Here is a 20,109-nt window from a genome sequence, read left to right as displayed (position 1 = left end):
GCGCAGTCAGGGCGAGGAAACTTCTTCACCTAGAAAGTTTCACCTTGTCGTGGGCGGGGCAGGGGCGGGAGGAAACGCGACCCCCGCGGGGCCAGGCGCGGCGCTCGGGCGGCAGGAAGGGCGGGGACCGATTTCCCCCTCTGGGTGGTGCCAGTCCGCACCTCAGCGGTCCACGGACCGGCGGACGAGACGGACGGGTCGCGCGCGAGACAGACAGACACGTGCTGGGGCGCGCAGGCGGGCGCTCGGTGCGGTCGCCTCGCGGTGCCTCGCGCCTGGACGCGCCCGGGCCGCGCGCGCCGATGCCCGGCTGAGTCACGGGCCGGGCAGCGCGCGGGTGGGAAGGGGCGGAGAGAGCCTGGCCGGCGGGCGGGCAGGCGAGCGGGCGGGGCGGGCTCGGCCCGGCCGCAGGTGACCCGGAGGCCCTCGCCGCCCGCAACGCCCCGAGCGCTTTGTGAGCAGATGCGGAGCCGGCTGGAGGGCGAGAGCCAGATGCGGGGCGACAGCTGACTCGCTGCGAGGAGGCGGGAGGTGCGGAGCGCGCGGGTGGTCCCGGCGCCGCTGACTTCTTCTCGGCCGGTTCCCGGCCACCACCGCAAGGTAAAAAAACTACAGTCCCCCTCAGATCCCGCACCCGACCCCTGGCCCAGCGCTTCTGCTTTCTTTGTTCCCCAAAGAGACGGGACTGCCGTTCCAGAGGGCAAGATCGAAGAAGTGGGCGAGACCTTAGGGGCTTCAGAAACTGAAGGGAGGTGGCCGGGGGTGGGGGGGGGAGGTGGAAACTAGAACGCGGCTTGTCGTGTTAGGGGGTGGCTTCTGCCGGCCACCTGTATGACGCAGGAGGGAGAGGGGCGCTGGGGCAGCGGAGGGTGTGTGACTGTTATGGCCCGGCAAGTTTCAAGGCTGTGATCTGACTCAGCCCTTACAAAAGGGATCCGGTCATTCTGTCCCAGGGTGATGCAGCCGGCAAGGTTTGAGCCGAGCAGTTTCCTTGTTCCCACCCCTGCTTTATCTGTATTATGCGGGGGTCTTTCCCAGGGGCAGGTGTTTCTGCGAAGGTCTGAATTCTTCATTTCTGGCAAACACACAGGGCTTGTGATCCATCATTTTCAATCGTACCTTATCTCTTTGCCGGGGCTCTGTGGAAGACATCTATCTTCTTAGGTGAAACAGATTGTAACCAGAGGTCGGGCAGTCTGGCTGGGACTAGTGCTTACTCAATGATTAAAACACCAGTGAAGTACTTTCACTGTATTGCCGGTGCAGAATTTACTCCAAAGTACGGCTCCCAATTTCATACCTTTTACGTTTTAAAAGAGCATTTGCTAATTTGGCAGTTGGAGAGGGTTCTAGTGGCTAACGCATGAATAGTTGCCCAGTGTATTTTACCTTATCACAGTTTTATGTACAAAGGAGCCCTTGTGCAGAATGAAATATTGTCAACTCTCTTAGGCAAAATACCAAGATATTTTAATTGCCAAGTTAAGATGGTCGATGAATATGAGAAGATTGTAAAAACTGACACTGGAAAGAATATAGTCTATCTGGACCCTCTTCTGAATTTTAAGAAGATTGTTCACATTTTGTAGCGTTGGGTGGAGGCTTATTCTGTTGCTTCCATCAGCCAGGCGCATGCATATTGCCGTGCAGATGGATTCAGAAAAACATTATTTTCCTTTATAGCTAAACTATTATAGCTGACTAATGAGTTTTTTCTGCATGATGAGGATCTGAAAATGATGTACATCATGTTTCTCTGTGCTGCAGGGGCATAAATTGTGCTTTTATGTAAACAGTGTAAGTGGTGCTTGGGTTATTTACAGGTATATAGCTTTCCTTCCTAGCTCTAAGTTTTTGCACTTTGTTTTGAACATGTAAACTTCCATAATGGAACAGAAGTGAGGTGCTTTGCTTCCAATCATTGTTAGTCTGTGGTGTATTCAACGTTCATTCTTTTTGAACTGCAGAATAACACAGGTAAAATTTACATCATATCCCAAGAGATTTTTTTGTAGTACCAAAAATGTGTCTGCTGGCCTATAAAATATATGGGTGCTTAAAAAATTCTGTTCACTTTTCACACTTAACAGTGCATAAACTATAGTTATTAACTTAAATGTATTTTGCTTTTAGCATGATGGAATTTATGGCATAGAGGATGATCTGCCAACTACTGCTTTTTCAAAGATTGCTTTGTTCTTGATACATCCCAGTAGGGGTTTACACTAGATGTACACTGTGTGTTTTCAGAATTAGTGGATGAGGTTTATCTGAATGAAAAAAAAAAGTGTACTAGATTAACCATAGCCAGTCAGTATGAAAGTTCATAACTAATATTCTCATAACCTTTAAACCTACAGTAACATAAAATGACAGTTTTCTAAGCAAGAGAAATACCCATATTTTATAAATTCCTCTAAGACTATATAAGCATATGCCCCACATTAATCTTGAAATTTTTTAAAAATTTGTTTTAATGAGGGGTAGACCAACAAATACATTTCAAAAATCAATTTTCTTAGCTGTTGGTTAAAAAAAAAACATTCAACACAGCATTAGTCTAATTTTCCTTTTGCAAATTTGTAGAATCTCAAATAAACTTTTTCTTAAATGCGGTCATCTCAAAACAAAGTGAGTAACTCAAAAGGGCTAACATCGTCTCAGGACACATACTTTCTCTGGGTGGCTACACCAGAGCATGGGGTGACACACTGTGGTGAGGTGCAGATCCTCACACTTTCAGTTCACCTCTCATCTCTCTACCCCTTCCTCCTCGTCCCTTTCCTATGTCTTAGAGCTGCTGCCAAGGTCTTCTATGCCTTTATTTCTCCAGTCCAATTTCCTGGTTTCTTTTTCACTGACATTGGGCCTAGTGATTCTCTCCAGAGCTACCTATGCATTCTTCCCCCTGTCCCTAAGACTTTCCTTGCTCAGCTGTGTTTGTTCATGGGATACCCAATTTCCCTAATTGTGCCCCTTTAAGGGGAGGAAATACAGACAGAAACACGAGTACCAGGGAGTCAGCCTCTTCTTCCTGGCCAGTGTATGTTGAAACTCGTGTCTTTGACACCGAGCCCTCAGGACAGAGTTTCTTCATGGGCTTTGCTCAGTGCAAAATAAATAGTCACCTCTCAGTAATAAGTGATAGGTATACTGACTAATGTCAATTCAGGATCACTTTGATTCCGTGTTCTTAACAAGACACTGAGTCGCTGCCAAGCCCACATCTGCCTCACCACAAATAGCTAAGAACTGTACGTTGAGTATCATATGTGCTGGGTACCAGGTGAGCATTGAAAAAAAAAAAGGAAAAAATTAAATCTCTTCCCTTGAAGAGTTTACAATCTAGATATGCAGATAAACACCACACATATAAAATGGAACCCAAGTCTGTAATTATTAAGAGGACTTCACATAAGAAATACAACTTTAGAAATCATCTCATTTGCTATTAAATAATAAAAAATTTTTAAATCAAAAGATTGGAACTTAAAGACCTTAAAATTTTCAAGCTGCTTGTGCATCTTTCTGATACTACAACCTTACAAGATAGGCAAGGTCGATATTAATACCTGAACATCTCCATGTTCTGTGAGCTGAGACTAGCCCCATGCTACCAATAGCACCACAGCACCTCTCCACAACCATAACCAAAGGTTAACTATTGGAAGCATTTTCCACTGAAGCATAGGTTGGGATCCTTAAATTAATAATAAATGATGGGTATTACATTTCTAGTCCTTAGAGTTTTTCTCACCTTCTCTTCCTCCAGTTCTTTTTTCTTTCTTTTTTTGTGGTAAGTCATAGCAAGAAAAGTCTTCATTCATATGTGTGGGGTATTCTGCTCCTGCTATCAGTTTAAGACCTGTGAGTAATTTTGTAATCTATCCTTCTATCAGAAAGTCCGTTCTCAGATATCTCTTCAGCTGTGTTAAACAGTTTAGTATATTCCCCTTGGGATTTGTTTCAATAAAAACATCCAGTAAAATCTGACTACTTTGCTCTTCAAAGGACAAAATGAAGAAAGTGTTTTAAGCTGTAAAAAGTAATTAAAGGAAAAATCACATATGTGACATTTGTAGTAGGAGGTGTGAGCACAGTGAAATAAAAAACAGTCAACTTTGTATCCCATACTCAGATACACATAATTCTTTTTGATTGTGTTAATTTGTGCAAGTGTGTTTATGCAGGTTACTCCTATTGATTTTAATTGCTAATAATTTTGTTGCTATAGGGCCCATAGAAATTATATGAGAACCTATGGGCCATATAAATTATATAATGGGTGTTTGAATTTAAAAATATTTTTTTCCTAATATAATAGAGGATTGCAATTATAAAATGTGGTTAGAGAATCACAGGTTCTAGTGAAAGCCAGGTTCCTATACTCCAAGAATGTGACTGAGGATTTAGTCATTCACACAGAATAATTTGTTGAGTGCCTACCAGGCACAGTTCTAGACTCTGCATTTCAGTAGAGAATAAAACAGATAAAAATCTCTGACCTCATGATGCTCTATTCTATTGAGGAAGGCATACATAAATAAAATGTGTTGAATGTCAGGTAGTGAGTGATAAGAGCTACAAGGAAGAATAAAGTGGTAAAGAGGAATAGGGACTGTCAAGGATAAGAGGGGATGAAGTAGTGATTGAAAAATTCAGTAGTGAAGTGAGGGAAGGCCTTGCTTCAAAGGTGGCCTTTGAGTTAGAACCTGAAGCAGATAAGGGGGTGAGCCATGTGGATATCAGGAGCACTCTTTGGGAGTGCCAGTCTCATCTTGTTTTTTCTAGAATTGCTCAGTGCACAGCTTACACCGCTGCCCATAGAGTCCCTGGTCTTCTAGGGAGATGTGTGAACAGTTCCTTCCACAGTTAGCTACAGTCTCAAAGATAAATATATAGGCGTGGCCCACGTCTTTTGGTTTATGGGGTATGGATAAAGACCCATAGTATTTTCCTGCATTCTCTCTGTCCCATTCCCATACTCCATCCTTGATCAGAGATATTGCTCCATTCAGACAACCTTCCTTCTTATTTTCCACACTGTGAACCTGGCCCAGTGGGATTTGAGAGTAATGCCTATGGCCTTTGTCGCTGATCCCTTCCATGGCATAGATCTGGAGATGGCAAAGGAGGCTCTTGGCTGATAGTGTGCAGCCCCTGTCTGCTGTACACTTCTCTCTCTCCTTCCTTTTGCCTTTCTAGTCTTAAGCTGCTGTGTTGGATTTTCTTCCTCTTTTCTTCCCACTTATGCCCTATCTATACCCTGTATCAAGCTTTGTGAGCAGGTAACTTAAATGAGGAAAACTAACCATTTCACTAGGGACTGACAGACTGCTTAGAAAAAGCCCTGCCTAAGAGGCGGACAGTCATCTGCCTGGCATCTCAGAGTTGCTGGGAGGCCCAGTGAACTGGCATGGGACCATATGGTGGTATCTTTCAAATTTTCAGGAGAAGCTAGAAATCTCCCAGAAATCTTCAAAACACTGTACAGCCTAGAGAGACAAAAAGTCTGCGGGCCAGATTTGGCTCCTGATGGTCCCAACTGCGGTCTGGGCCTTGACTGTGCCTGCCAAGTGGTCCCCTGTGGCACTTTCAGGTACTGTCCAATTCAGCAGCATGCATGGCCAGAGAGCCTCAGGACCTCTTCTACGAAATATTATATTTCTAGAATTTTTAGATTTTTCACCTCTGGAAAATTATCTAAGCAATTTTAAAAAGAAAATGATATTTTATAATTCATCAACTATTGGCACATACATATTTTTCTAAACTCATCAACTCACGTACTCTGCATCAAGCTATGTATATTTCTAATCTAAAGGATAATCTAGTTATTTCATTCTTAAACTGAAGCAATCATGTTCTGAAACTTGAATCCATCATACTTTTATATGTCAATTTTATTTCCAAGTTCTCTGATTCAGGATAAACTCTGCCTTTGGAATATTAGCTGACTTTTTTTTTTTTTTTTTTTTTTGGATCTGCCTGAACTTCATCCGTTGTTATTTCCCTGCCATTGAAATTCAAAACTTGCACTGCCTTGCTGGTTTCCAGTGCCTTTTAAAAGCAGTCAGATCAGTGTTGCAATCTATTTTTCCAAAGGAATAAAAGCTCACAGGTTGTGTGCTAACTTGTTTCCTTTAATCCTGAAAGTTCGGTGAAATGCCCAGGCTAGCGGCCTTCCGGAAGGCCATTGTGTTAGAAAGGAAGATTATGTACTGTATTTCTTCCTACTATTTTAAATGTAAATATAATAATATATCATGAAACAGTGCACATATTAAGATCAGTGGCCTTTTCCTGTTTTGAAATGATCTCGTATTCCCCGATAGTTGGAAATCTAAGGCAGCACCTAGAACCTCAGGTCCAATTTTGAAGTTGTATTTAAAAAAATTTTTTTTAAAAGAATGACTTGAGGAATTAAAAAGTATTCCAACTGTTCGATAAGACCATGGAAGATTTCTAATTTTTAATATTTTACTGAAAATATTGAGAAGAGCATTCAAAGTTGGAGACCTTTGAAATAATGTAGTCTTCACAAGTCAGAGAAAGAGAGGTGGAGTAAATTTGTTTAGCAGAGGTAGATTGTCTCCTTTGGGGCCTAATCATGTGGGAAAGGAAAACCCAGCCAAGTTTCAGATCCATAAGACAACTCAAACTAGCTTTAAAAATAAATTTTGGCTTTGCTTGGAACCAGAGTGTGTTTAGACCAGCATTTTAGCTCTTAAATTTTAAACCTAGGGATCTTTTAAGGGAAATTCAATCCATGTGTTTTTGATTCACTAAATCTTGAATCATTACCCGTTAAACTGTATGTCCATCTAAGCTCTTTGATGTCTAAGAAATCTTTGAAATCATGTAAGGCCCTTTTTGTTCCAGAAAAATCGGAAGTTGGTTTTTTCTAAGAATCAGTAAACTGCATCTTCAGAAACCCAAGTTAGGTCGAAATCCTGCAGCCATGACAGAATGGATGTTTGAATGAGTACTAATGCATTTTATGATGCAATGTGAAAAATATAAGTACTTTTAAAGACCTTGTTTACCAGTAGTATTCAGTTGTAATCCTTACTAACCCCAAGTAAATGATATTGACACAACTCCTCTTTCTATTGTAATATAAATATAAACTCCAAATATTTATCGTTTTATCCTGGCACATAGTAGGTACTCAGTAAATATTTTGTTGACTGTTAATAACTTTTTCTTCTGCCCAGAACTCTCCAGCTAATGTCAGTCTTTCTATTCAATATCAATATCCATCTGTCAAGTCTTGGAATAAGATCTATTCCGAGTCAGTGACCTGGCTCAGCAAATTTTAAAAATAAGCCATCTAACTAAATATATGACATTTATTGAAATTCATTTTGTACCATGAAACAACTGCCTTGCAAAGAGTGCTGAAAATAGGAAGGAATTTCGAGGCTAATTTGATTAAATATTCAGTTGTTACCATATGCTTTCTGAAAATTGATTTTTTTTCTCCCCTTTTACTATTTCTGTCATCCTTCCTTCCACCTTGACATGCTTACTGATTGAAAGTTATGCACAGAAAAGGGCAGGTCGCTTGTATCTATAATCAAGAGCAGCAAGTTCAAACAGGCTTAGAAAACGTAATGCTATAATCATAAGTTGCCATAATATAGGAGGGGGGAGGGGGGATACTCAACAATAATAGTGGTGTTGGGTTTTGCTCCAAAGCACACGGATGACACACCTTTGTACTCCATTGTGTGGAGAAAAACACCTTCTTACTGTGGTTAGATTTCCTGTTTGTGAGTGGGTATTTTCTGGTAACTAGACTTCCCATATGGACTGGCACAAATATGTAGCTGTAAGTGTAGTTGAAAGGCACGTGATGAGAGAGCTGGCTCCTTTAGAGACAGCAACTCCTCAAAGAATTAAAGCAGCATTTTGAAGACAGTGTAGTTCTGAAATGCAAGCGCTGAGATTTTACTTGATACCGTGTTGTGGATTTCTGCTCAGCACATTTTATCCTCAGAACATCTTTCCTGATCAAGAGTGTGTTGTTTTAGTGTGACAGGTGGGGTGACAGAATTTGGCAATTTCTTATATCTTGTGGAGGTGGGGGTAGAAAAAGGAAAATTATGTTGTTATGGTCTTGAAATGGAGATTCTGTTAGGTGACCCTGAAAGTTTACTGAATACATAAATCATCATTAAAGTCTGTTGTGATATTTAATTATAAATAGCACTGTATAAGGAATAACTTCTTCATGTAGCTTAGACATGCCTAATCTTTTTATCAGTGGTCAACCAAACCATCAGTAATAATCATATATCAATGTATTTGTATGTATTCATGTTTAGGTGATTTTTTAGCTCTAATTAAAAGGTCTCACAACTTGATAAATACACAAATGTCTCCGTATTTGTACATTTGGAAAAATATAGTTCAATTTAAGGAATTTTTTGTGATAATTCATGCCACAGATATAGAAAATAGATCATGAAGGAGAAGACCTGGATGTTTTGATGGGATATTAGATCAGTGAGGCAAAGGGAGGGAAAGTGCGGGTGGATAGATTCAAGGGTTGTGGGCTTGGGTGCACTGTAAGTCACAGGGAGAGTGTCCTATTAGGAATCAGCCTGCCTGCCTTCTAAATAGGAAAAAGTGGATCAAAATGGGGAGTAAAGAGAAGCTCACAGGAAAAAGAGCACATGGTAAGCAAAGTCTGAACTTCCTCCAAATTCTGTCACATGTGGCTTGATTCTCCAAGAAGATAGAGTATCATCTGTCCAGTCCTAAATGAGGCCTCTTAGTCTATCCTAACCTTCAGCTACCAGTAAGAATAGCAGCACTATGTAGCAGAAGCAGAAAAAGCATTTATTCTGAGTATCGGTGTCATGTCCTAAGCATTCTATTATTTGCTTTCAAATAGTCTAAATGAAATTCCATCTACTCAGAGGAAACCATAATAATAAAAGAAAAAACAGACAAATTTGTAAATGTTTTACACCATTTTCATCACTAGCATTTTCTAGCATATCAGCTCATTGCAATGTATAAATTACTGTTGGGACCAAAACTTATGGCCCTAAAAACCATATCCCTAATCATTTCCTATTGGATATCATCTGCTGTGGAGGTAGATTAGCTTTCTTCAAGTATATCCTGAGGTCATTTCTTTGGGCTTTGACTATACAAAGTTCATGCTATAGTGTGCATAGGAATTACATTTTCATATTCTAAACACAAACTCAGACAGTAACCTAAAGACTTGAGAAAACCTCGTATCAGAGCCTGCCTTCACTTCCTGTCCTTTTTTTGCTCCTCTGAGAGTCTTAGGTGAGCAGCTGTCATCTGACTCTGGCCTCATTCAGAAAGAATCCCTCCAGCTCTAACCAGTGGCTACACTGTCCAAAATATCTGGGTAAGACAAACACAGCAAACAAATAGAATCATTTAGCATCTAGGTGGTGAATCTTTGGGTTTAAAATATTACCTTAGTTGTTTTAAATGAGTATCAAAGAGTAGGATATTTTAAGTTCTATTGAATTTTATAAAAAAGCAGCCAAAGAAGAGATTGTTGACGGAAAAAAACACTTCCTCCTAAAAGTAATGAATATGTATTTTGGACTTTTAAAAAATTCCCTGTCTGTCTTGTCAAAGTTAAGATACTTCTAAATTTTATTCCAGTCTCACTAACACATTCTTGGATTGTACATTGAAATCTCAGCGTTGTCATAATAATGTAACCACCTAATTCCCAAGTCTGCCTGCTGACTATGTGGACACTCAGTGAGAACTGGCATTGTGCATTAGGATAAGTATTACCTCGAGCAAATTTTTTACTCTGGTTTTGATCAAGGACCAGTAATTTTAAACATTCTTCTGGTTTCAAAGAGCTAACCAAAAAAAAAAAAAGTTCGTTAAATCATCAGAAAAGTGCAAGTAAAACCCCAGACAGTTTCATTAATGACAATGAAAAGTGACAGCCCTTGAATCTATGTCATAAGCTGATTAATTACTTTCCAAATGTTCTTAAAGATTCTAAATGAATAACTAGACTTATTCAGGATCAAGTCTCCCTCACAATTCCTAAATGGGCTTTAATTTTCAGAGGAAGATGATCATTATAATCTGATTCATTTCTTTAACATCTTTGGACTGTTGGCTTTATTGAAAAGAGAGCATAGTATCTGTTTCAATGTGTTTTCTTTTCTCTGAAGTTATTCCTTGCAGATTTCAATCAAACTGGTTTTGAAATAAAAATAATCAAATGCTGGCATTTCCTCTTAATAAAGGCCCATAGATCTGAAGAATTATATAAACATCACAAGGAATTTACTATAAATGTGATAATAATGTAACCACATTAACTCCCAAATCTGCCTGCTGACTGTGTGGACACGCAGTGAGAATGGGCGTTGTGCATTAGGATAAGTATTACCTCAAGTGAATTTTTACTCTTGTTTTGATCATTTCCCATTTTGACCAATCCACAGCATCTGCTTTTCCGAGCAAATCCGTTTGCTGTCTCTAGTCCCCTTTTTCCCCCATGCCCACTGCGGTGATTCCAAACAATCACCATTTTCTTGAGCTCTTGAGTCCCTTTGGCTCCCCTTATTCTCAGAGTAAGATCTTCCCTTACATTTCAGAGAGTAAACAAAAGCCCATGTGGTTTTCATGTCACCATTATTACCTCCTTGCTTCTGTCTCAAAGGACAAAATGGTCTTTTCAACCTATGGTCTTGATCCTGTTCTTCCCGATGTCTTCAAGCACCTCGCTCTGTCCACCCTGCCCCCCCACCAACTCCTCCCATCTTTAAAATTTCTCTCATCATTTTTCATTCAGCCCTTACTCAGTTTGCTGCTTCTTCTAGAAAGAAATAAAACAGCATATGTCAGGCATCCTGATAGGATCTTGAATTCACAATTACCTTAAAAGTAGTCACTCCTATTTCTGTCTTATCCTTTAAATAAAGAATTCTTGAAAATAAATTTTTCACTCATTTTTCTCTGCTTTGTCCACTCCCATTCATTCCTTAACTCATTCAGTTCAAGCAGTCTGTTCCGAACTCCTGAGAAAGTTCCTCGCTCTACTCACTGGTAACCTCCTCACTGCCAAATCTGACGGACACTTGTTTTTATTCCACTTGACCCATTTGTGGAATTTAACACTATACCTCTTACTTCTCACTTGTTGAAAGTTTCCTTTTAACTTCTGAAATACTATTCGAACTTCATCTCTTACCTTTCCACATTTTCTTTGCTTATAATTTTTCTTTTCACCCTTTAGGATGTAAAATTTAGATTCTGGTCTTCTTTGGGGTTCTATCTGAATTCCTGTTTTCTACTTATTGAACATGCCCAACAAGCCCATGAGTGATCTCACTTTCCTCACTGACTTCAAATGCACTGATGGACCAGTGGCTCACAAATTGCTATCTCTGACTTTCTCTTTGCTCCAGATCACCATCCCCATGTTATTAGCTACCTTATAGACACCTCCAGTTGAATGAGCAGCCGCTACCAGCTCAGAGGTACCAACTGAACTAATTTTTTTTGCCCCCAAGTCTCCTCTGCCTATTTTCCTTGTTTTTATGATACCCAAGATAGTAACTTTTTAGCTATCCATGTTGAATCATTACTACATAAATTTTATCTCTTTAACATATTTCTAATCTAGTCTTTTCTTTCTATCTATACTGCTAGAATCTTTGCTAAGGATCATTCTTTCATGTATTAATTCCTTCCATTATCCATTTATTCAACAAATGTTTACCAGGTGCCACGTGATGGCACTATGCTAGAGGCTAAACATGGAGCTCATAGTCTAGCGGGAGACGCAGATAAGTAAATTATAACTCAGCATGACAAAGGCTAGATAAAGGGAAGGCAGGTTTGATGTATGAGCACATGGGAGAGCTCCTAATCCCTTACTTGAGGGTGAGAGAGGCACCAGAGAAGGCTTCCCAGGAGAAGTGTTACCTAAGATGGGACTTGAAGAGATAGTAAGAGTTGTCCAGGTGAAGTTGAGGTCCAGAGTGTTCCATAAAGAGGGAGCCACATGTGCTAAAACCCAGAATGGGAGAGCACATGGCTTGCTTCAAGAGTTTAAGGAGGGCAGGGTGGCTGAAGCCTAGATTTCTAATGGGACGATGGCAAGAGGCAAGGCTGAAGAATTAGGGAGAAGCTGAATCATGCATGGCTTTTAAGCTTGGGTAATGAGTTGGCCTTTTTTTCAGCAGAGAAGTGACATAATCAGATTGTCAGTTTAGAAAGATATCTCTGGTACTTTGGAGAACAGATTATCAGGGCAAGAATGAAGAGCGAATACCAGTGAGGATAGCTGTTGTACCATTGTAGTAATCCAGGCAAGAAGTGACGCTGCCCCAAACCGTGGGGATGATCAACTGCATGATCAACCATTTTGTGTGTGTGTGTGTGTGTGTATGTGTGTGTAAATATATATACATGTATATATGCATGCTGCAGATGAAGTGCAGACCCCTCAGCAGGACATATAGTACTTTCTGTGATTGTCCCCTTCCTAGCCTTCAAGCTTCATCCATTGCCAGCAAAGCCCTCTGCCAGCCCAACCCACACAGCATCTATGCTAGTTACAGCCTCCTGTACAAGGTGCACATTCTCTCCAAGGTGCCTGTGTGTAAGTCCTCTCTGCCCAAAGTGTCTGTCCCCTGCCTCAGCTGTGCCTGATCAACTCCAACTTATCCTGCAACACCCAGCTCAGGTAACATCCCCTCTCTGAAATAGTCTTCGCCTCCTCTCTGTCTGCATAGTTGGCTCTTCTCCCCTCTGGGCTCCTCCAGTGACATGCACACGTTCTTACAGTGTAGCCTCAGAGTGTGAGGTGGGAGGTGAGACTCCCAGTCAAAGGGCAACACCTATATGATTGAAAAAGTTATTGTGTTTTTTTAACATCTTGCCCTCTCTTTTATCTTTCTGTTTCTCTCTCTCCCACTCCTTCCCTCAAACACACATACCCCCTACCCATACAGATATATACACACACGCCTGCCCTGAATTATTTTTCCTTGAATTGATCAGTTATATAAATGCAATCCTGAGCATAGTTGTTTTTAAGTTGTCCTAACCTTTGGTTTATTGATTTTTCCAGGACCCAGAGTGTTTACTGAGTTTTAGAAATTGGATTCTGCACTTATTTTTCTGTACTCTCCTATTTTCACAAAGATTGGTTTGCTCGGCATTCTCTATTCATTTTAAAGTACTTACAATTTTTTTGTAGAAAGTTTTGTTTGGGTCTCTATTTTCTGATGACATATTGATCTCTATGTAGTGTTATTTATATGCTTTTAATTTTTCTTTCAATGCTGTTAGAATTGCATTACATTCATGCAAGGAACACATGTCTATACAAAATATGGCTAGGATTGGCTGTTGCTTCCATTCACAGTATTCCCATGATTTCTATCAGTTCTTTTCTACTTTGCCTGAAAAAGAAAATGTCATGTACCAAGAAAACTCACCTTGAAAAAGAGACCCTAGTTCATTCCAGTGCCAAAGAGTCTTCTTGTTAACGTTGACTTCCAAGAAAGGTTTTAAGGTGTAAACAAAAGAAAATTCAGAGCTAAGTGAAATAGCATCACAAGGAACACTCGCCTCATTCCACCACTCTATGTTTCAGGGTCAGAGCCTGGCCTTTGGCACCTCATGCCTCTCCCCTTTGTCTCTCTTTCTCTGGATGCTGATTGCTCTTGCTCTGTGTGACAACCACCGTGACGAGAATGGGGTCCGCTCGCCACCCACATTCCACTGCAGCCATTTGGTTTCTGCTTTAGGTAACACCATGGAGATTGATCAGTTACGTAAATCCAATCCTGAGTACATTGCCCCTGTTTGGAATTATAACATGCCTTATGCCGAGGACATTTTCAACACTAAGGGAGGGAATGTCTGATTCATTAGTAGGTAATGTGCCAGCTTCCTCTCCAACATATCTTTCTTCAGTGGTTTACATTCTGCCTGCACAGCCAGGTTTATCCTATTCAAACCCTGTATGTGAATGCAACTGGAAAAGGTTGCTGGGCTTATTTTATTTTAACTTACATGTTTAGAAAGATGTTTCTTAAATGTGATTAGTGGGTTTATGTTATCCAGTGTTCCTGGATTAATTGAACAAAATATGGTAGCACTTCTACACAATCTGAATTATAAAATTACATCCATCCATTAGGTTGAAAAATATGAAAAAATACTTTTATAGGATTTCAAGCATCTCAGCACTCTCTTAACATTGGGGAAGTTCAACCTTCACATTTTCAAGGGCAATGAAACATTCTTGTCTGACCTACATACAATCTATTAATGGGGCAAAAGCCTGTCTATCAGTCAGGGCTCTGACAGTTCAATGTATTTTCTGAACAGCATTTTTTACAATATGCACAATGGTAAAACAAATGTCCATTTATTCTTCTTTCCCAGAAGTTGAGTACTTTCAACCATTCATAAAAGGACAAAGATGTTTGTTAACAGATTATGAATTTATGAGGTATAATGTTGAGAATATAGTGGCATTCTATTATTTTTATCTTTACTCTTGTCATATCAGAGTGGGACAATGGTCCCTATCATATGTTACAACTAGAAAATGCACAGTTGGCTTTTTCTTATGCTAAGATTTAGTCATTTTTAACTTTTTGAGTGATTATTAGAAGAAAGGATGCAATATTGGATAAGGATCTGAATAAAAGCACTATTTATCTCTCTTCCAAAGAAACATTTGTGTAATGATCAAGAAACAGTGTTTAAAGCAGCCCCGAAAAACATTAAGTGTAAAATATGCAAATTATTCTTGTACCAAGTTTAACTTGTTTTCTCCTATAGCCACCTATATTTGAACTTTTTAATAAGCTCGTTTATTATAAATACAATGATGCAAATCAAGGAGTACTTTTTCTGTTTCAGAAATTGCATGTGGGTGGCAGGCTGCCATACACAGTACATCTTTCATTTTTAAAAAAAAAAAAGAGTTATATCTTCACATGATATTTAAAACCACCTGTCAGGAACAGGTTACCCTGCTAATCACTTTTAAAACAGTATGTTTTAGATACACAGCAGGAAAACAACAACACCAAAAAAAAGTACATGCAGTTTTACAATATGTAGGTACTGCAGAAACCTTAAAAAACTGTTCTACTCCAACAGATAAATAGGTTAGGCCAAAATCTTTGCCAATCTGAGATCTGTTAGTAAAAAGAAAAGGTGATTATGCACTTATTTTTCTCCATTTGCTTACACATAGGATTGTCACATAAAATACATTCATAGGACATACATTAAAAAATGTGTGTTGTTCACTATCTATCTGAAATTCAAATTGAGCTGGACATCCTATATCTTTACTTGCTAAATATCAGTGGGGATACGGCAAGTAAAGTGGTAAATTAATGGTTCCCATTTGCTTTTCTTCCTTAGTGTGGGAGGCCCTTACTGTGGCCTTTGTCTTAGAGGACAAGTTGAGAAGAACTTCAAGAGCTTGAAACGGGGTCAGAGGAAAACCAAAAGATGGCCAATAGGTGGGAAAATAAGAAATAACACTCTTTAAACTGTAGATAAGAAGATATTAAAACAGTCACCAGGTATTTGGAGTGGTATCACCCAAAGGACTGTGCCAACTTCCTCATTTTTGATGAGAACTGGCTCAAACACAACTTAGGATAATAAGCATAGTTGCTACATTTATTGAATGGCAGCATGTGCTGCATAACTGAATGTCAGTGTCTCTCATAATTTATCTCTAACCATCCTAGCCAGCCACAAGATGTGCACCATTTATGTTTTGGGTAAAAGAAACTGACACTCAGAATCAGAAGGCATGTAAATGGTAAAGCCCAGATTCACGTCACATGTCAGTCAGTCCAACACCAAAGCCCACATTCTCTCCACTACACCCCATCTTCTCCAGAAGATTTTGTGAGCTCTTGGGAAAAATGTTATCAAACGTGTTGTCAAGCAAACTAGTCTGCAAATATTAAAAATAAGATTGTCTCACAGGTGTTTGGGATCATTTAAATGTAGTTGGACAACAGAGCACTTGAATGGGCTGAAAAGTCCTGAAGATTCCTTCTGTCCTTTCGACCTACTGTTAGAAATCACTGTCAAGATAGTGTCTGGGTACATGAGAAGGGATTTTTGACACAGTGTGTCAGTCTCTTCTAATGATCATAACATTAAGTGTTAAATTCTCAGGCATAAAAATCAAACATTCAATAAAGCATGTTAAAATTTGCTTTCTCAAGAGCCCAGTGAATTCATTCACTTTTGATTTTAGGTTACCTGTTTATATTTTAGAGTTTTTCCTGCCGTCTTCAAATCCATGGGCTATACACTCTTTGGGGGCAGAAATTCTCAGTATCTAGGTAAGTGCATGGCATGCAATGGGTTCCCACAAATATTTGATTAATATTTTGTGATAGAATGTAACATGACTCTTCATAAGCAGGGAGTGCTTATATATACAGTATTTTAAATGTCATCGGGAATTTTCTATTGGAATCTTCTTTCTTTAACTTTGTTTTTATGGACCTATTTTGAAAGTTAATGGAAATAGTATAAATGTAGAGAGGGCTAAGAATTTTCCTTCAGGTTTGACTCTGGCAAGTCTTCCTGGAGATTTAGCCATGACTGTTTTTATGGCTGCAATTTCCTTAATATGGGGCCTCGGCCATTTTCCATCATCATAAATCCCTTTTATACACTTAAAAGCAGTATTGAAATATTTTCTAGTTTTTATATCTTGACTCCACTTAGATACATTCCATCTTGAAATGATGTTACGTAAATATTGTAGAATATTTTATAATTACATAGCAGGAAAAAAGTAGTATACCACCTCGGAAATCTTAACTAATAGATTATGTTCCCAAATGAAAAGTAAAATATTCAAATGCAATTATTCAAATTAAGAAAGAAACCATCTTTGTCCCAATTACTTGAATATTTTATGTAAAGTTGCTTTTACCCACTTGGTTTTGTTTGAACTCACAGGTTTGTAGTATTTTCTACTGGACATCGTTTGCTCAGAATTTTTTCAGAAGCAATGAATAAAGGAATCATTATGAAATTGTTGATGAAAAAGAAAGAAGAGAAGAAGAAATTTTACTGGCTCCCATTAGCTTAAGACATAGCTGGGTACAGACAATAATATGCTCGTACAATAACATTAGGAACTTGTCTCTCTCCGTGTCAGCTCTCGTGCCTCTGGGGTCAGCTGCATGCTCAGATGGGCTTTCTGCACATAGTGGCAAAGATGGTCATCAGACATTCCACGTTAACATCATCTTTAGTGCTCGTGATCTCTGAAGGAGAAAGGTACTCTCCCAGCATGCATATTAAATTCCAAAAAAGACTCTGATTGGTCTTGCTTTGGTCACATGCTCAGCCCCTGACCCAGCACCGTGTCCAGTGAATACAGTTCATGGAAAGGCCAGCCTAGTTTGCACATGCACCCTGTGCTTTGGTGGGGGAGGCAGGCCATGTGTGGTTGAGTGTCAGTAGATGGGGATGGAGAGTTTTCAAGAGTTGCCAGTAGAAGAGACAGTGGTGCTGGTCAGATAAAAACAGGTGTTTACTAAAATGCTGTGACTTTTGAATAAAAATCTTTTCTAGGAAATGCAAATAATTCAAAACAGTTAAAATAAGCATCATATATTTAAATAGTAGAAATACACTCAGAACTAACTTGCATATTTTAGTATATTTTAGGTAATATTTGTATCCTCTTTGAACCTCAGTTTTGTCATCTGAAAACAAGGGAATAATGCTTACCTTATAATCGTGATTAGAAGAGAGGATGTAATTGACCATGTCTTTTTAACTATAAAGTGCTATCAACATAGTTATAAATTATTATGATTTCTAAGAAAATCAATTCTGAAAGAAAGAAAAGTTACCCATGTCAAACTTTAGAAAAGTCTTCTCTTAAAAAATGTATTCCATTACACCTGCTGTGTTGTTGGTTTTGGGGGGAATCAGTACTTGAACATGGCATACATAGGCTTTGCAACATGTTTTTGTTGATGAGATTGGCAATGATGAAGACAGTGATAGTGTTGATAAGCACAAGTAGCTACTCAATAAATAGTTAGAGGATTAAATATATTGCTAGATTTCTAGGGAATGAAAAGACCTATGGAAGCTAGTTTAATGAGAAAACTAGAGGTATGTAGGTGGCAGTCAACTAGCTGGTTTTAAGGTCAGGCTGAGCAGTCCTCTTTAAAGGAAATACTCCTAAATAGCAGTAATTTAATGGGCAAGGTGCCACTGAGAGGATCACTCCCAGGAAATGTTTTGCCAGTGAGGTTATCTTAAATATCAACTGAAAAGAAATAAATGTTTTATGTGTGATTCAGTTTCACCTGATATATGCACAACATTTTAAGAGAACGAATTAGTCAGTCTGTTTGAATCATCTTTAAGTGTTCCTTTTAGAAAGGAACTGAAAGTTGATTAAATGGCTAGCACTATTTCAGGAAAACAGAAACAGTAAAAAGACATTCTATCTTGAAAGCCTGATCCAGGCACATCACAGAAATGAATGTATCAAGACAAAAATATATAAAAAGTGAAAGTATTTCTGGACTCACTACCAATATAAATATTGAAATTGCTCACACAGCCAGACCTGGCAGGTTATATAGATGGGGAAAGGAAAGCAATTTATGACAAGTCAGTAGCACTGGAGTAAAACGTAATTGCAGAAGAACAGTCTGAGTTGAAAGAGTTGGGAAATACTTTGGAGATTGTTACTTCAACCCAGGAATGTGCTGGTAAATATTCAGGAACTATCCCTCCAGGAGAAAAAAAGAAGCCCTGATTTATAGTGTTTGCCTATTTCTATGGTGTAAATACTTCCACCATGCTGATTTCGGGCTACCAAGATGAAGTCACTGAAATGGGACTTGGGAAGAGATGCACACAGGAGGCTGTCCTGAGCCAGTACGAGAGGGCTCCAGCACATGACCGGCTCAACACTATAATTTTACAAATAAGAAAGCAATAGAGGCCAAAGGTGTGGGTGACTTGCTTTGGGTCATACAACTAACTAGCTGCACTGCCACAACTAAAAATAGGTTCTCCCCAGTGCTTCGCCTCAGGATTGTGAATGCTTTATGAGGAAATGACTATGATTGATTGGTGCATCCACCTAACTCCCCTATCCTGATCAAGTTCCCCTTTAGGGGCCTCTATAGACCTTCCCACGTTGAGTTTAAACCATAGTATGTTTACTTATCTCCCCTACTAGTCTGAGATCTCACTGAAAATTGGAAAGTGTCTTATTCATCTTTATGTCTTCAGCACTCTGCAAGGTATCTGACACACAGTAGATGATCATAAGTGTTTTGCTGAGGGCATAAGCAAACAATAGAGAACATCTGTTGACCTACTATGTGCCAGGCATTGTTTTTAGTGGAATACATGTATTCAATGAATCATTAGAATAACCCTCACAACAAGTGAGGAGTTACTATAATCACTCGCATATTTTAGGTGAGAAGAGAGAGGCTCAGAGTTAGTTGCCTAAGGTCACAGAGTGAACGGATGGATTTAAACCTTGCAATCTGGCTCCAGAGCCTGGGCACTTGACCACTCAGCTGTCACTCAGTTAACCAGCGGTGTCATCAGAGTGCACAGCTCAGCAACAAATACTTCTAAAGGGTCTCCCTCCACTCCTTAGGTAGGACACAAATGTCTCTTGGAGAAGGTCGAGTCTGACCAACCCACACCTTTCTTAAAGAGAAAGGGTCTTGATTGATTGGAATGATCGAGGAAGGTGTTTTAGGTGAATAAGTTTTCTCATTATCTGAGATTTAAACAGAAATCTATATTCTTTTTTTTTTGTACAGCTATCTTTTTTTTAATTGAAGCATATTGATTACATATATCTAAGGAGTACAATATTGAATATCAATGCTTGTGTACAATATGGGATGCTCAAATCAGGATCATTACTGTATTGATCATTACACGATGTAAACGTTTTTTGTGGCCTTTTACCAGTTTCTTTCTGACAGCCTCTGGTGGCCTCAGTTTCATTCTCTCCTTTTCAATGTTCAACTAATTATTGTAATTGTTATATCTTTCTTGCTTTACTTTTTT

The 20,109-nt window shown here is 39.3% G+C and overlaps 1 protein-coding gene across 6 annotated transcripts in view; it reads left to right on the top strand.

Moving 5' to 3' along the window:
• Window positions 1-356: 356 nt before the first annotated feature.
• Window positions 357-20,109, top strand: part of MET (MET proto-oncogene, receptor tyrosine kinase) — a 111,435-nt gene continuing 91,682 nt past the window's right edge. For 4 of the 6 annotated variants that reach the window (XM_063100750.1, XM_063100751.1, XM_063100746.1 and 1 more), the window contains exon 1: window positions 357-600. The gene's annotated coding sequence lies outside the window, so the exon portion shown is untranslated. Of the gene's footprint in view, window positions 601-16,302; window positions 16,371-17,200; window positions 17,323-20,109 lie in introns of all 6 variants that reach the window. The other 2 variants (XM_063100747.1, XM_063100748.1) reach the window with 2 other exon arrangements.

Source organism: Cynocephalus volans, chromosome 6, assembly GCF_027409185.1.
Source record: "Cynocephalus volans isolate mCynVol1 chromosome 6, mCynVol1.pri, whole genome shotgun sequence".
Classification (NCBI taxonomy): domain Eukaryota; kingdom Metazoa; phylum Chordata; class Mammalia; order Dermoptera; family Cynocephalidae; genus Cynocephalus; species Cynocephalus volans.
The sequence above is the reverse complement of the archived record's forward strand: the minus strand, read 5'-3'. Positions and strand labels throughout refer to the sequence as shown.